Source organism: Adiantum capillus-veneris, chromosome 17, assembly GCF_014529385.1.
Source record: "Adiantum capillus-veneris isolate H3 chromosome 17, ASM1452938v2, whole genome shotgun sequence".
Lineage (NCBI taxonomy): Eukaryota > Viridiplantae > Streptophyta > Polypodiopsida > Polypodiales > Pteridaceae > Adiantum > Adiantum capillus-veneris.
Window position 1 is genome coordinate 25,408,431 of NC_140947.1, and position 14,334 is coordinate 25,422,764.

General features: G+C 51.9%; 1 protein-coding gene across 1 annotated transcript in view; it reads left to right on the forward strand.

Annotated features, from left to right (window-relative positions):
• The window catches only part of LOC147436940 (uncharacterized), an 82,979-nt gene that overhangs the window by 39,891 nt on the left and 28,754 nt on the right, over nucleotides 1-14,334 (forward strand). The window lies entirely within an intron of this gene.

Here is a 14,334-nt window from a genome sequence, read left to right on the forward strand (position 1 = left end):
TCACTATCATCCTGCTGCTGGTGGAGGATAGCTCAAACTAAAGTGCCAGGCCCGTGAGAGTAGACCAAGCAACTGCTCCCCATGTGTACTGCTGAGCGGTGGAAAGAGCTGGCATCAATCGAAGAACACGAAGCCACACCTGTTGTGCTAAAGAACAGTCCCAAAGACAGTGACGCTGACTCTCCACAAGATGGTCACAAGCTGCACATGCGGCTGGAGACCACTATGTACAAGCCAACTTCCAATTGCTGAGAAAGGGTCCCTCCACAGCCACTCTCCAGGATCCCACTGTACTCGTGCCAGTGGACAGCTCTCCCAAACCCCCAGTCTCCAGTGACCAGTCTCAAGAGTTGCTTGGTCGGGATCTATGACACAAGTCCTCCCACAGATGCCCACCACTTGGATCCTCTGAAAACAGCACTCTGCGACCTGTGGAGCCTCTACTGCAACTCTGTGTAAACGTCCCTCACCCTGTAGCTCGAAAAACAGGGAGGGTACAGTCTCTGAACAAGCCCGAACTGAGATGAGAACCTCCAGCCACGTGAAGGCTCCTATCCATCTGGGCGCTGCTAACTCGAGAGGTGTGAGCCACTCAGCTGGTACTGCCTCTAAGATGTCTTGACACATGCTCTGCACCCCTCTCATGTCCTGTAAGCTGAATGCCCTGAAGCTCCTCGGACAAGCCTGAAAGCTGTAACCAGTCACCTAACGAGCGTGCTGGACCCTTTGCCATGGGACCCTAGGAAACATGAGGCCGACTACCAACCAAGTGGCCTCTCTGAGTGCTAACCATGGGGTTCCAAACAAGGGGTTGTCTCAGGCGCTCCTCCGTGCAAGTAGGCTGACACTGCTCCAGGCCTCCCCGCAGTTGCTCCCAAGAACGGAGCAGACTCACAGCGAAGCGGTCTTCCAGTCTCCTGCTCAAGCCAACTCTGCGCATCTCTATGAAAATCCATCTAGTCAAGGGTCGCGAGGGGCCTCGAGCTTGAGGTACCCTAGCACTAAGCCGCTGAAGCAAGAACTTCTTCCAGGGCTCCTCTCCTGGAAGAAGTCCTCTGACGATAAACTTCCCAAGAAGGGCTCTGCTCTGCTGTGCTGGGTCTATGATCCCCAATTCTCTTGAGAACAAGGAAGAATGATGACCTGCCATGCCCCTTTGGCCCGGGCTATCTGAGTGTCACGCCCTGACCAAAGGAAGTTCCTGATCAGCCTCTCAACCTGGCTGATACAAGAACTCGAAAAGATCCAACAAGAAGTGATGTACCACATAGTAGCCAACAACACCTGGTTTGGCCACTACAACTCTGCCTGCCAGAGAAAGTCGTGCGGAGCTCCAATGTAGCAACTTCCTCCGGATGGACAAGAGGAGGGGAGCAATCCGCTACTCGGGAGACAAGTCCAAACCAACTTGACAGCCCAAGTATCGAATTGCAGTCCTTGGGGGAATCCACCTGAAACCCTCACCTAGCATCCAGTCAGGCGTAGGAGCACTACCAACCGAGAAAGCCACCGTCTTTCTCCAGTTGATCTGTACGCTAGATGCACAATAGAAAGTCTCAAGAGCCGAAGATGCTCGGCCAATCAAGAAACGCGTGCTCGCTGCTGCTGTGAACTCATCGTTGCGCCATCGCCATCGCCACCCCCAACCCCCCCCCCCCCCCCCCCCACCTGCGCTGCCCGCCCCACTGCCTTGCCATCCCGCTGGCTGCCTCCCGCCTGCCCTCAGCCCCCGCCTGCCCCTGTCCCAGCCCGTCCGCCCGCCCTCGCCCCAGTTGCCGCCGCCCGCCCTCAGCCCCAGCTTTTTTCGCTGCCTGCCCGCTTGCCCCAGCCCGCTTATCCTTCCCCCGCACCCCCTCGGCCCGTTCGCCCGACCGTTTGGGTCCTTCTCCTCGGTTACTCCCTGCAGTTCGGCACCTTCGGCATTGTTTCAACTCCTTGGAGCAGTGTTGGCGCGCCCAATTGCAGCGCCCTCCCGTTGTCCCCTTCTTACGCCACAGCAGTAGACACAGATGGAGGCTCCAGCTTCGCCACAGAGGGACTCGCCAGAAGCCCCCTCGCCCGACCCCGCTGAGCCCACCATTCGACTTGCTCTCTCGCCTACAGAGCAAGCGAGCCTTGCCGCAGAGGTAGAGCGATTGCAGGCGACCTCGGTCATCTGCAAGATTCTCGGCACCCGAGCCAGCAGAGGAGAGCTGCGAGACCTTCTCCAGTCCCGCCTTCTCGCAGAGGTGGGAAAGATTTTGGATGTCCAGATTCTCGGACGGGGTTGCTATCAGATCGAGTTCGAGTTCTCCGAGATGGCGTCCAAGGTCATAGCTATGAGTCCACTTGCCATCTGAGCATCACGTGCCCACTTTCGACAGTGGCGACATGGTTTTGACCCAGCTTCGGATGTTCTAGTAGAGGAGGCAGACATCCCCATCTCAGTCTGCTTTCCGGGTTTACGGAGGGAGTACCTACCACTTCTTTCCAGGATCGGTTCCACCATTGGGACTGTCTTGGAGACACCTCGCACGGCAGCATCAGTAGCTGCCAAGGCGGCTGGCATTCCCTCAGTTCGAGTTTTGGTCAGAGATACCCACACGCTCCCGAAGGTTATCCTTTTACCTCGGGTGAGTGGGGGTTGGTTTCGACAGAGTGGAGTACTCGGGCCTCTCGAACCAGTGCTTCATTTGCCGATAGATGGGCCATCTAGCGAAGGCCTGTCCACAGAGGAGGCCGCGATCTGTACCACAGCCTCAGCCCCAGCCTGCCAGGGCTGGCCTGCAGCCACAGCCAGCGGCACAGCGTACAGATGCAGAGCCACCCTTCGAGCCTGGGGCTCCAGCGGAGGAGGGGTGGCAGCAGGCCCGTGGCTGCCGACGCTAGGGGCCACAGCGTCAGCCTGCACTCAGAGTGGCCCTCAGGTGCCTACTCAGCAGCGGTGGGTTCCCACGGGGAACCGTTTTGGTCCTCTTGAGCAAGAGGAGATCCCTGCGCCAGCCCCCACCTCCGCTTCTCCCTCGACAGCCGCTCCCCCCCAGAGTTCCCCCCCTTTGCCTCATCCTCCCCGCCTTCTGCTCCCGTCGCCTCTCCACCTCGCCCCTCTACCTCTGTCGCCCCATCCCGCCCCTCTTCTCCTCCACTCTCCCCAGCTCCTTCTCCCCCCCCATCCTGCTCCAGTTCCTCAGTCGGCTCAGGAGACTGGTCCCTCTCCGACGGCTAGGAGATCTCTTGGCAGCGCCTTTGCCGCGAGTTGCCTAGCGAGAGAGGGTGAGCCCTTCTTGCGGCCCCCTCTGCAGATTCAGACATCCTCCCTTGCAGCCATCCCTCGTGGACTGACGAGCATTGACATCCGACGCCACTGGGACTTCTTCGGCTACGGGTTCACTCGTTTTCTCGGCGATTCCGCAACAGACCATGAGGCAGCCTGTTTTAGGGTCCATGTTTTGTTCCTCGCCGCTAGGGGGATAGAGGCCCTGGACGCAGTTGGTTTCTCCTTCCCCCTCTGTGGTAGGGCCGAGACAGAGTGGTCCCTTGACTCAGTGGTGGGATGGTTGCATACACCGGTCTTAGAGTTCTCTCACCACATGGGAGAATTTGGAGTTTCAGATATACTGCAGACTTTGTGGCCATTGGCCAAGTTTGCGGTGACACCCCCAGACTCAACAGGATGTAGGCACATTGTGGTGTACTTCTTTGCTGATACACAGTGTTTGCCTTGCTATGTATACATTCATGAGGACTCCTGGACAGAGGAGGTTGCGTTACGCACGTCTCGCTTTGCTTGGGCTTGGGCTAGGCACTCACTGCAGTCATGCCTATCTAGAGGGCACTCGGATGCGGATTACTCCCCATCCAAGCCTGCCTCGAAGATAGCCCGCCTTGCTGCTGCGGCAGCATCTGTTCTCTCTCGCTCCCCATGAGGATCGTCTCATGGAATGTGCAGGGACTAGGTGGGCCCCAGTTTTAACGATAGCGGGGCCGATTGCGTCAGGAGCTTCAGCGTTGCCTTGTGGGAGGAGAGATTGATCTCCTTATGCTTCAGGAGCACCATCTGTGTGAGAGCCGCATTCGGCAATGTGGTCAGATTTTGCGTGGACGTTATGATACCTTTTGGCCAACTGCTTTTGGACCTGGAGGCATCCACGGTGGGGTATGTATGACTATTGCGGACTCATTGCAGCAGGCCATTGTGGGGAGAGGGATTATTGTGCCTGGCAGGGCTAAGTGGATTACTATGCAGGTTCAGGGTGGCTTTGTGGGCTTCCTGAACATCTATGTGCCCAATGTGGCGAGTGCTCGTGCAGAGTTTTGGTCACAGATTGTTGAGTCTTTGCCCCCGCAGGCCGATCATTGGTGTATAGGAGGGGACTACAACATGTTGGAGGACCCTTCTGACAGGATTGGTGGCAGCCATGCTACTGTGCATGGAGTCAAGTTGCCAGCTTGGGAGAGGTTTTGTATGACTTTGAGGGTCTCGGATACATGGCAACACTCTGGTTTTGTGAGGCCCCCAGACAGTCTTGCCTTCTCTAGATCGGACCGCAGAGTGGGAGGAGTGAATCTATCACGGATAGATCCCTTCTACACTAGTGACCACTTCAGTGACTTGGGGGGTTCAGTGGGCATCCTGGCAGGGACTTCCTTCGCGGACCATGCTCCAGTGATCCTCACGGTGGCAGACAGGTAGAGGATTGGGAGCACGATGCTTCGCATCCTAGAGAGGGTCTTGTTGGACTCAGCACTCAGAGAGAGGGTAGAGGCTATCTGGACAGAGGGCATGGACAGCTAGGTCTCACCTGCAGATAGAGTGGCCTCAGGCCTAGCTCAGCTTAGCCACTTTTTTCTTCAGGAGTCGCTGGCTCGCCGGGTTGCAGCGAGGGAGGTGGAGCAGCGTCTCAGACGAGGCATTGCTTCACTACAGAGGATGCAAGAGCAACATCCAGACAGTCCATGGTTGGAGGAGCTTGCTAGCATAGAGGAGAGGCGTCATGAGTTTGCCTTTCACCGACAGGCATCTCAGTGGACTCACGGTGGCAGACAGGCAGAGGATTGGGAGCACGATGCTTCGCATCCCAGAGAGGGTCTTGTTGGACTCGGCACTCAAAGAGAGGGTAGAGGCTCTCTGGACAGAGGGCATGGACAGCTAGGTCTCACCTGCAGACAGAGTGGCCTTAGGCCTAGCTCAGCTTAGCCACTTTTTTCTTCAGGAATCACTGGCTCGCCGGGTTGCAGCGAGGGAGGTGGAGCAGCGTCTCAGACGAGGCATTGCTTCACTAAAGAGGATGCAAGAGCAACATCCATACAGTCCATGGTTGGAGGAGCTTGCTAGCATAGAGGAGAGGCGTCATGAGTTTGCCTTTCACAGACAGGCATCTCAGTGGACTCAAGTGGGTGACAGAGTGACTGGTGCTTTTTTTGAGACAGTGGGACCTCGGCACTCGTATGCCAAGGTCATTCAGTTGAGGAGGCCCGATGGGTCAGTTGCTTGTGAGCCCGAGGATATGCGTGCAGTTGCTACTGACTTTTACCATGAGTTACTGTCGGCTGAGCCTCAGCCAGAGCGGCAGGATGCATGCAGGGAGCAGGTTTGGGCACAGATGCCATGTCTTGTGACAGAGGAGATGCGCCAGAGGCTAGAGATGCCACTTCAGCTTGAGGAGCTGCACACAGCTCTTAGCGCCCTCCCTCGTGGTAGCTGTCCAGGTGAGGATGGGTTGACTCCCAGCTTTTTCTTGGAGTACTGGGACCTGCTTGGCCCAGATCTTTGTAGTGCTTTTCAGTACATTTTGCACACAGGAGTGATGCCTGACAGCATGAGTGAGGGCCTGATCTACCTCATTCCCAAGGAGAGTGGCTCCTTGGATGAGATTCGACAGTGGCGCCCCATCACCATCCTCAACTCAGCCTACAAAATTCTTGCCAAGGCTCTGAGTTTGAGGATTCAGCCACTTTTAGAGAGCCTTATACATGGGACTCAGACAGGTTTTGTCAAGGAATGCAGTATCCTTGACAACATCTTTACTTTCTGGGAGCCTTCTGCCTTGGCACGGCTCCGTGGTGAGGACCTTGTGATTCTTCTTCTCGATTTTGAGAAGGCATACGACCGAGTTGACTGGGACTTTCTAGAGGGCACTCTCAGCAAGATGGGCTTCTCAGATGCTTGGATCAGAGGGGTGTTAGCTTTGTACAGACAGGCTCACAGTCAGGTGCTTTTGGCAGGGAGGAGAGGTGAGCGCTTCATGCTCACACGCTCGGTCAGACAGGGTTGTCCTCTTGCCCCCTTTCTCTTTCTGTTCTATGCGGAGGCGATGAGCAGATTTTTTGGTGTCACAGCTTGAGGGACTACAAGGCAGCTCCGACCGCATGCTGGGAGCGCCGCGAGGCTTTCCTTCGACTCTGGCGCCCTGGGCCTTTCTATACCATTGTCCAGGGTGTGCTCAGATGGCACTACCGACCACCTGTGTGGCTCTTCCCTCCTCCCATCCCTTGATTTAGTCTCATTGTATATATGTTGTTCTTTCATTCGGAGAGTCTCCCCATCATGTTTGTTGTAGCCCTCTCTTGCAGAGGTGGTTGTAGCCCTATGGGCAGCTTTCATTAACTAATAGAATGATCTTTTTCTCGGAAAAAAAAAAAAGTCTCAAGAGCCTGCTCACACCTATGAAGGTTGGCCTCTTGGCCATCCAAGTACAAGGCTGAGTCGTCTACAAACTCAGCGTCCAGTAACTCATCTCCCCGAATAGGGAGCGCTAAACCACGTAAACCAACCTGCTGTGAAACCAAAAACCTGCTCATCGCCTCAGCATAGAACAGAAAGAGGAGGGGGGGCAAGAGGGCACCTCTATCTGACCGAACGCATGAGCATGAAACGATCACCTCTACCTCCTGACAGAAGTACCTGACTGTGTGCCCGTCTATACAAAGCTAACATCCCTCTCATCCAAGCATCTGAGAAGCCCATCCTGCGTAGAGTGCCCTCCAAAATGTCCCAGTCAACTCTGTCGTAGGCCTTCTCAAAATCGAGAAGAAGAATCACCAGATCCTCACCACGGTGCCACGCGAGGGCAGAAGCCTCCCAAAAAGTAAAGATGTTGTCAAGGATTCTACGCTCCTTGACAAAACCTGTCTGAGTCCCATGTATGCTCTCTAGCAGTGGCTGAATCCTCAAACTTAGAGCCTTGGCAAGAATTTTGTAGGTTGAGTTGAGGATGGGGATGGGGCGCCATTGCCGAATCTCATCCAAGGAGCCACCTCCTTGGGAATGAGGTAGATCAGGCCCTCACTCATGCTGTCAGGCATCTCTCGTGTGTGAAGGATGTACTGAAAAGCATTGCAAAGATCTGAGCCAAGCAAGTCCCAGTACTCCAAGAAAAAACTGAGAGTTAAGCCATCCTCACCTGGACAACTACCAAGGGGGAGTGCTCTCAGAGCCGTATGCAACTCCTCTAGCTGAAGAGGCAGCTCAAGCCTCTGGCGCATTTCCTCAGCCACAAGACAAGGCATGTGTGCCCACACCTGCTCTCTGCATGCATCCTGTCGCTTTGACTGAGGCTCCTTAGACAGTAAATCACGGTAGAAGTCAGTGGCAACTGCACGCATGTCCTTTGGCTCTGACGCAATTGACCCGTCGGACCTCCTCAACTGACTAACCTTGGCATGCGTATGCCGAGGTCCCACTGCCTCAAAGAAGGCGGCTGTCACTCTGTCACCCACTTGACTCCACTGAGATGTGTGTCGATGGAAAGCAAACTCATGGCGTCTCTCCTCTGTGCTGACAAGCTCCTGGCGAGCCTGTTGTAACTGCTCCTCCAACCAAGGAATGTCTGGACGTTGCTCTTGCATCCTCTGTAAGGAAGCAACGCCCCGTCGAAAACGCTGCTCCTCCTCTCTCGTTGCAGCTAGGCGAGCCGACGACTCCTGAAGAAAGAGTCGACTAAGCTGAGCAAGTCCTGAGGCCACGCTGTCAGCAGGAGACCCCTGCATGTCTACGCTCTGTCCAAAGAGCCTCCACTGGCTCTCTAAGCGCTGAGTCTAGCAAGACCCTCTCTGGGATGCGAAGCATTGTGCTCCCACTCCTCTGCCTATCGGTCACTGTAAGGATCACTGGAGCATGGTCCGAAAAGGACGTCCTTGCCAGAATGCCAACTGTCCCACCCAAGTCATAGAAGTGGTCACTAATGTAGAAGCAATTTATCCGAGATAGATTCACGCCCCCCACTCTGCGGTCCGAACGAGAGAAAGCCAGACTGTTTGGGGGCCTCACAAAACTAGAATGCTACCACACATCTAAAACCCGCAGAGTCAAACAAAACCTCTCCCAAGCTGCTTGCTCAACTCTATGCACAGTAGTATGGCTACCCCCAGTCCTGTCTTAGAGGGTTCCTCCAACATGTTGAAGTCATCCACACCATTGCTCTGCATGTGGCAGAGACTCAACAATTTGAGACCAAAACTTTGCACGTGCACTCGCCACATTGGGCGCATAGATGTTAAGGAAGCCCACGAGACAACCCTGAACCTGTATGATGCTCCACTGAGCCTTGCCTGGCACAATAATCCCTCTGCCCACAATGGCATTGTCACAAAACGGGAGCGTACACGAGCACTTAGAAAATCTGAAAATTATAATTCTTTGAAAACATGAGAGAAGGGAGAAGATTGACACAATATTGGGGACCAGAAGATGGGCTGGTCCCCCCCCCGTTAAGAGTATTCTTTTATTCAGGGAGAATTCTTATACAAGCACGAGAACCCGAGGAAACCCCTCCGTTCTGTAGCCCTAGACCCGAAGGTCGTGCTTTCCCGTAAAGGGATTGGGCACAAGGCCGTACCTTCCCGTGAGGGACTTAGGCACGAAGCCGTACTTTCCCGTAAAGGACTTAGGCGCGAAGCCGTACTTTCCCGTAAAGGACTTAGGCGTGAAGCCGTACTTCCCGTGAAGGGCCTTCCCGTGAGACGGGAGATTCCTGCAAAACAAACCACACAAAGCAGCAACTCTCAATGCGTATCAACACCTTATACCTGTCGCTCCTTGCTCGGAGAATCAACCTCCGTACTCAGTCGTCACGCGAGCACTTGCAAATTCCGTCGCCAGTCTTTGCTCCAGAATCCCAGCGCTTGCACTTCCTGCTGCTTCCGGCTTCTCCAAAACGCTGGCTACCCTTTTTATAGGGTCTGACACCCGGCAGGAATAGGGGTCCAAAAGCAGAGCTTGGCGCTCCTAGAGAGAGGAGAGAGAAAATCACGTTTTTTTTAAAAAGAGAGAGGAGAGAGAAGAGATCGCAATTCAGCCCCCCTGCGTAGGTTTTAGCTCTGGCTTTTTTTGAAGTACTTGCTTTATTTTATTAATAAAGGCCCGGTCACTTAAAAGTGACCGGCCACTTTAATAAAATAAAGTGTGAACCTGTTCAAACTTTAAAAACTCACTTAGTCAATGAAAACAATGCTACATAGACACATTCCAGGCGTCCCCGGGTGTAGGACACGACACAGACGCAATGCAGACACAGACTCCTCGCGAGAAAACATCTGTCCTCCCGCGACCGTTCCTGCTTTTCGTAAGAAGCGTCATTGAACCCATCTTTATTCTTGTGCTTGCGTTCTTACGCGTATTTTCTTACTCAGTTCGGATTTCCTCCTTAGCCTACGGGATGCCCCCTTACTGATGCACCCGTCACCCATCATGTGACGCATCAGGGGCACTCCTTACGGAAACTCCTTCACGATGTTTACCGTCACCCATCAAATGACACATCAGAGTTGTCCGTTCTTGATGGCAGTTCCTGTAGCTACAATCTTTTAACAGTTCTTAGTGCACATAATAAAATATCCTAAAAAAGAGATTTAATCATTAAAAATAAGAAAATAGTCCAATTAGCAACAGGCATGCTGCAAAGAATCCGCAATAGTCATACATACCCCGCCCTGGATGCCTCCAGGTCCAGATGCAGCTAACCAAAAAGTCTCAGATCGCCCACGCAAAAGCTGACCACAACGTCTAATGCGGCTCTCACACAAATGGTGCTCCTATAGCATAAGAATGTCAATCTCTCCTCCCACAAGGCATCGCTGAAGCTCCTAACGCAGACGTTGAAATTGGGGCCCACCTAGTCCCTGCACATTCCATGAGACGATCCTCATGGGGAGCGAGAGAATTGATGCTGCCGCAGCAGCTAACCGTGCTATCTTCGAGGCAGGCTTGGATAGGGAGTAATCCGCATCCGAACGTCCTCGAGATAGGCGTGACTGCAGAGACTGCCTAGCCGAGGCCCAAGTAGACCGAGCCGTGCGTAAAGCTACCTCCTCTGTCCAGGAGTCCTCATGTATGTGTACATAGCATGGCGGGCTTTGTGTCAGCAAAAAAGTGAACCACAATGTGTCTACATCCTGCTGTGTCGGGAGGTGTCACAATAAACTTGGCCAATGGCCAAAGAGTCTGAAGCAAGTCTGTAACCCCTAGGTCTCTCATGTGGTGAGAAAACTCTAGGGCCTGTGTCTGAAGCCACTCCAAAACTGAGTCTATAGTCCACTCTGCCTGGTCCCTGCCGCATAGAGGAAAAGAGAAGCCAACCACCGAGTCCAAGGCCTCTATCCCCCTAGCTGCAAGGAGTGAACTCTAAAGCAGGCAGCCTCAAGGTTTGGTGAGGGGTCGCCGAGAAAGCGTGTAAAGTCGTAGGAAAAGAAATCCCAACGGCGGCGAATGTCGAAGCTCGTCAAACCTCGAGGAACTGCTGCAAAGGGAGACGTCTGCACCATAAAGGGGGGTCGCAAGAAAGGCTATTACGGTAGCACTTTTGCCAAAAGAGGAAGAGGTGAGAGAAAGGGAGAGCCAAAATGTGGGAGGGAGGAGGGAAAGGGGGGAATTTTGCAAAGAGGTTAATACCAAACGCGTTTGGCAATAAGCTCATCAGTGGTGTAACCCATACAAGAGGTGTAGGAGGGTTTAAATAGGTATCCAGCGGAGAGGGGGGTGAAGGGTTTCCCAAGGAAGCAAGTACAGAGTATAAAGAGAAGGAGGCCTCTTCAATAGGGAAGAATTAACTCTTTAATGGGGTAGGACAAGGAGGAAAAGGGGAGGTTTAAAGAGTGCAAATTACAAGGGGGTACAAAGAGATGGAGACTTTGACCCAAATTAATGGAGGAAAGGGAGAGAGGGGGGGGGGGATGAAGGAATTCACATGGTTTGCACCTTTAGACTAGGGACAAGGGACAAAAGCTAAGAAAAGGGAGAAGTAGGAGGGGGAAAGGGCGAAGGGGGAGAAGGGCTCTTACTAGTGAGAAGGTTGCCAAGGTTGGGTACATTCAACCAACAAATACTGGGTTTGGAAAAAGAGGGGAGTTCGGAGTAGTTCTCCAAATGCTTCGAATGTCACGTGACACATCCAACCCTATGTGTCCGTGGACAAGCTACAACATAACATGGTTCAGTTAGTCCAGCCAGTTTAGATTAGAAGTGATCTGGCACTTTTGTGAGTCTATTCGTAGACCGTTCATGCCCACTCACTTAGTGTAGATGCATATCCTCTGGTTGCACACAACATGATCATAAGCATTCCCATCAGAATCCTTCAAGGGATTTTTCCAGTGCATTTGGCCTATTTTACCTATTTTTGACATTTTCACTTATTATTTTTAAGTGACTTTTGTTGGAAAGTAGGTAGGGCAGATTGAGTAAGTTTGTATATAAGCACTATATGGCAGAAGAGGCAACAGGAGCCAAGCTCAGCAGGCAACTTCTCAACAGGACCTTTGCAGTTTCCCCCTCCAAGCAAGAACCCCCATGCTAGCATTTTTCAAGATCTACACCATCGCCAGCAAGTTCACACACTAGCGTTTTGCATCAGCCTTCATCGCCAGAAGATCCCAGCAGATAGCGTTTTTGCATCAGCATCCTCGCCAACAGAAAACCTCAGCCTAGCGTTTTTGGGAACTTCAGCCTTTAGCGTTTTTGGTCCCAATTTCAGCCCTTTGCAGATTCAGCATGCAGCGTTTTTCATCATTAAAGACCGTCAAGATCAGCCCCTAAAGAAGTAGCAGATTCAGCCCGGAAAGACCATCAGTTTTCAGCCTTAAGAAACCTCAGTTTTCAGCCCTAAACCTGCAGATTTTCAGCGACAAAGACCCACAGAAAACAGCCTCAAAATCAGTGCTTTTGGCTCAATCGCAGATTTCAGCCATAGCGTTTTTGGACAGCAGTAGGGAGTTTGCAGATTTCAGCCATAGCGTTTTTGGACAGCAGTAGGGAGTTTGCAGATTTCAGCCATTAGGTCGACTTCGTCATCCCCGTCGTCATCGTCGACATAGCCTAGACTTGCATCAGTCTCATGCATTCCATTTGTACCAGTTTGTGCAATCATAAGTAGACCACTCTCGCCGACGAGAGTGGGGCCTTCGGAGGAGGGTTTTATGTCTCTGGTGTTGTATTTCTCTTCTCTCTCTATCTCTCAGTCTCACACACTTGCACGCACAGTGTCCATTCACTTGTTTGTGATCATAGCACTCTCTCATTAAGAACGGAAGGCTCTACCTTCCATAAGAACTAAAGGAACCTTGAGCACAGTTCGGAGCACTCATCTTGAGCAAAGCACAAACATTCATTCCGCTGCACCTAACATTGGTATCAGAGCTTTGGCAGTGTTATGTATCACTCAAGGAAAGAACCATAAGAATCACAAGAATTTTTTTTGCTTGTTGAGGTCGCACGAACCCAAGTTCACTTGGGCGTGTCGATTCCTAATCGTGTTTTTGAAGAGTGACAGGAATCCTAGGAAAGAAGGGCTTGTCCAGCCTTCCCTTGTGCCTCTTTTCACTCATTGAGAGCGGACCGTGCACTTAGCGGCCGGCCAATCGACGTGAGGTGGGAAAAAACAACCTTGGTGTGAGCGCAAGGCCGCCAAGGGGTGCGCCCGCAGAAAAGAGCAGACCTCGTGTGAAGAGACGATCCTTCTCTAACACAGATTGCAAGTGAAAGAAAACCTCAAGAACCTCAAGACCCTCAAGAATTCAAGAACCCAAGACCCATAAGAACCCAAGTTCCTCGTGAACTTAAGAACCCAAGTCCACAAGAACCCACGACTTCAGAATGGTCATCACTCAAAGCGGAATGGATACTTCGCTCGGAGGTGATGAGCATGAGAGAGGCAAAGAAGAATTTTCCCCACCAGGAGGTTTTTCCGACCCTCCCCCTTCCCCATCTACGTCAAGTATTGCGCTGACGCCTATGGAGGCCTTGGACCAGATGTTTATGAAAAGGAAGTTAGAACGTGAAGCAAGAAATGCAGAAAGAATGGCAGAAATGGACCGCGGACACTCAGAAAGAATGGCAGAAATGGAACGCAAATATGCAGAAAGAAAAGCAGAAATGGAGCGCAGACACCAAGAAAGAATGGCAGCAGCCGTCAAAGGAAAGAGCGACCAATACATAAGAGAGTTCTTGCGACTCTTTTCTCCAGTTCAGGCACAGATGCACGAGATTCGGAAAAAGGAGACTCTCTCAGTCTCTTCTTCTCCAAAGCATGACACACAGGATTTGCATAATAATAAGCATGATGATTTGAATGATAATGATGAGCATGATGATTTGGATGACAATGACAAGCATGATGATTTGCATGATCAAGATGTGATTTCTCACAAGCATGATGATTTGTATGATCAAGATGTGATTTCTCACAAGCATGATGAGTTGCATGAAGATGATGTGCTTGTTCACAAGGATGATGTGTTAGTTGATTCTTTTTCTAGCGAAGCTAACCTCGTTGCAGATTCGATCAATCACGAAGGATCGATCTTGGCTCTCGAGCCTAGGTCCAAAGAACCCCCTCAGGAAGAACCGATCTTGGCTCTGGAGCCTAGGTCCGAAGAACCCTCACAGGAAGTATTATGTGTTTGCATGATTGATACGCACGTATTGTTCGAGTGTTTCATTCGTGATCGTTTCCTGTATTTTAGTCAGCGTCTTTATGTGATAGCTTCTCCTAGGCATGACATATTGTACGTTGAGCACGTTTCACTCATGGATGAGCACGAATGTATGCGGAATTTTCATGAAAAGCTGAAAAGTATGCATTCAAGGAAGTCACATTTCCTGTCTCTTCCTTGGCATGACATAGTTGTAGAAAGAGCACATGAAAGTATGAGCACCAAGCATGGGCATTTCCGTTGTGAATTGCCACAGTTGATTGAATTAGATCAGAAGAGAAAGATCCAATCTCATTGTTTGCGTGTGTGTGATGAACGGTTTGGCACTCCGTCTATTTGTTCATCTACATTGCATGCACAGTCTTTTAGGAAGACAAGATTTTTTCTAGTCACTTTACATGGAATAGGTATGTTCATGTTTTTGCGTTG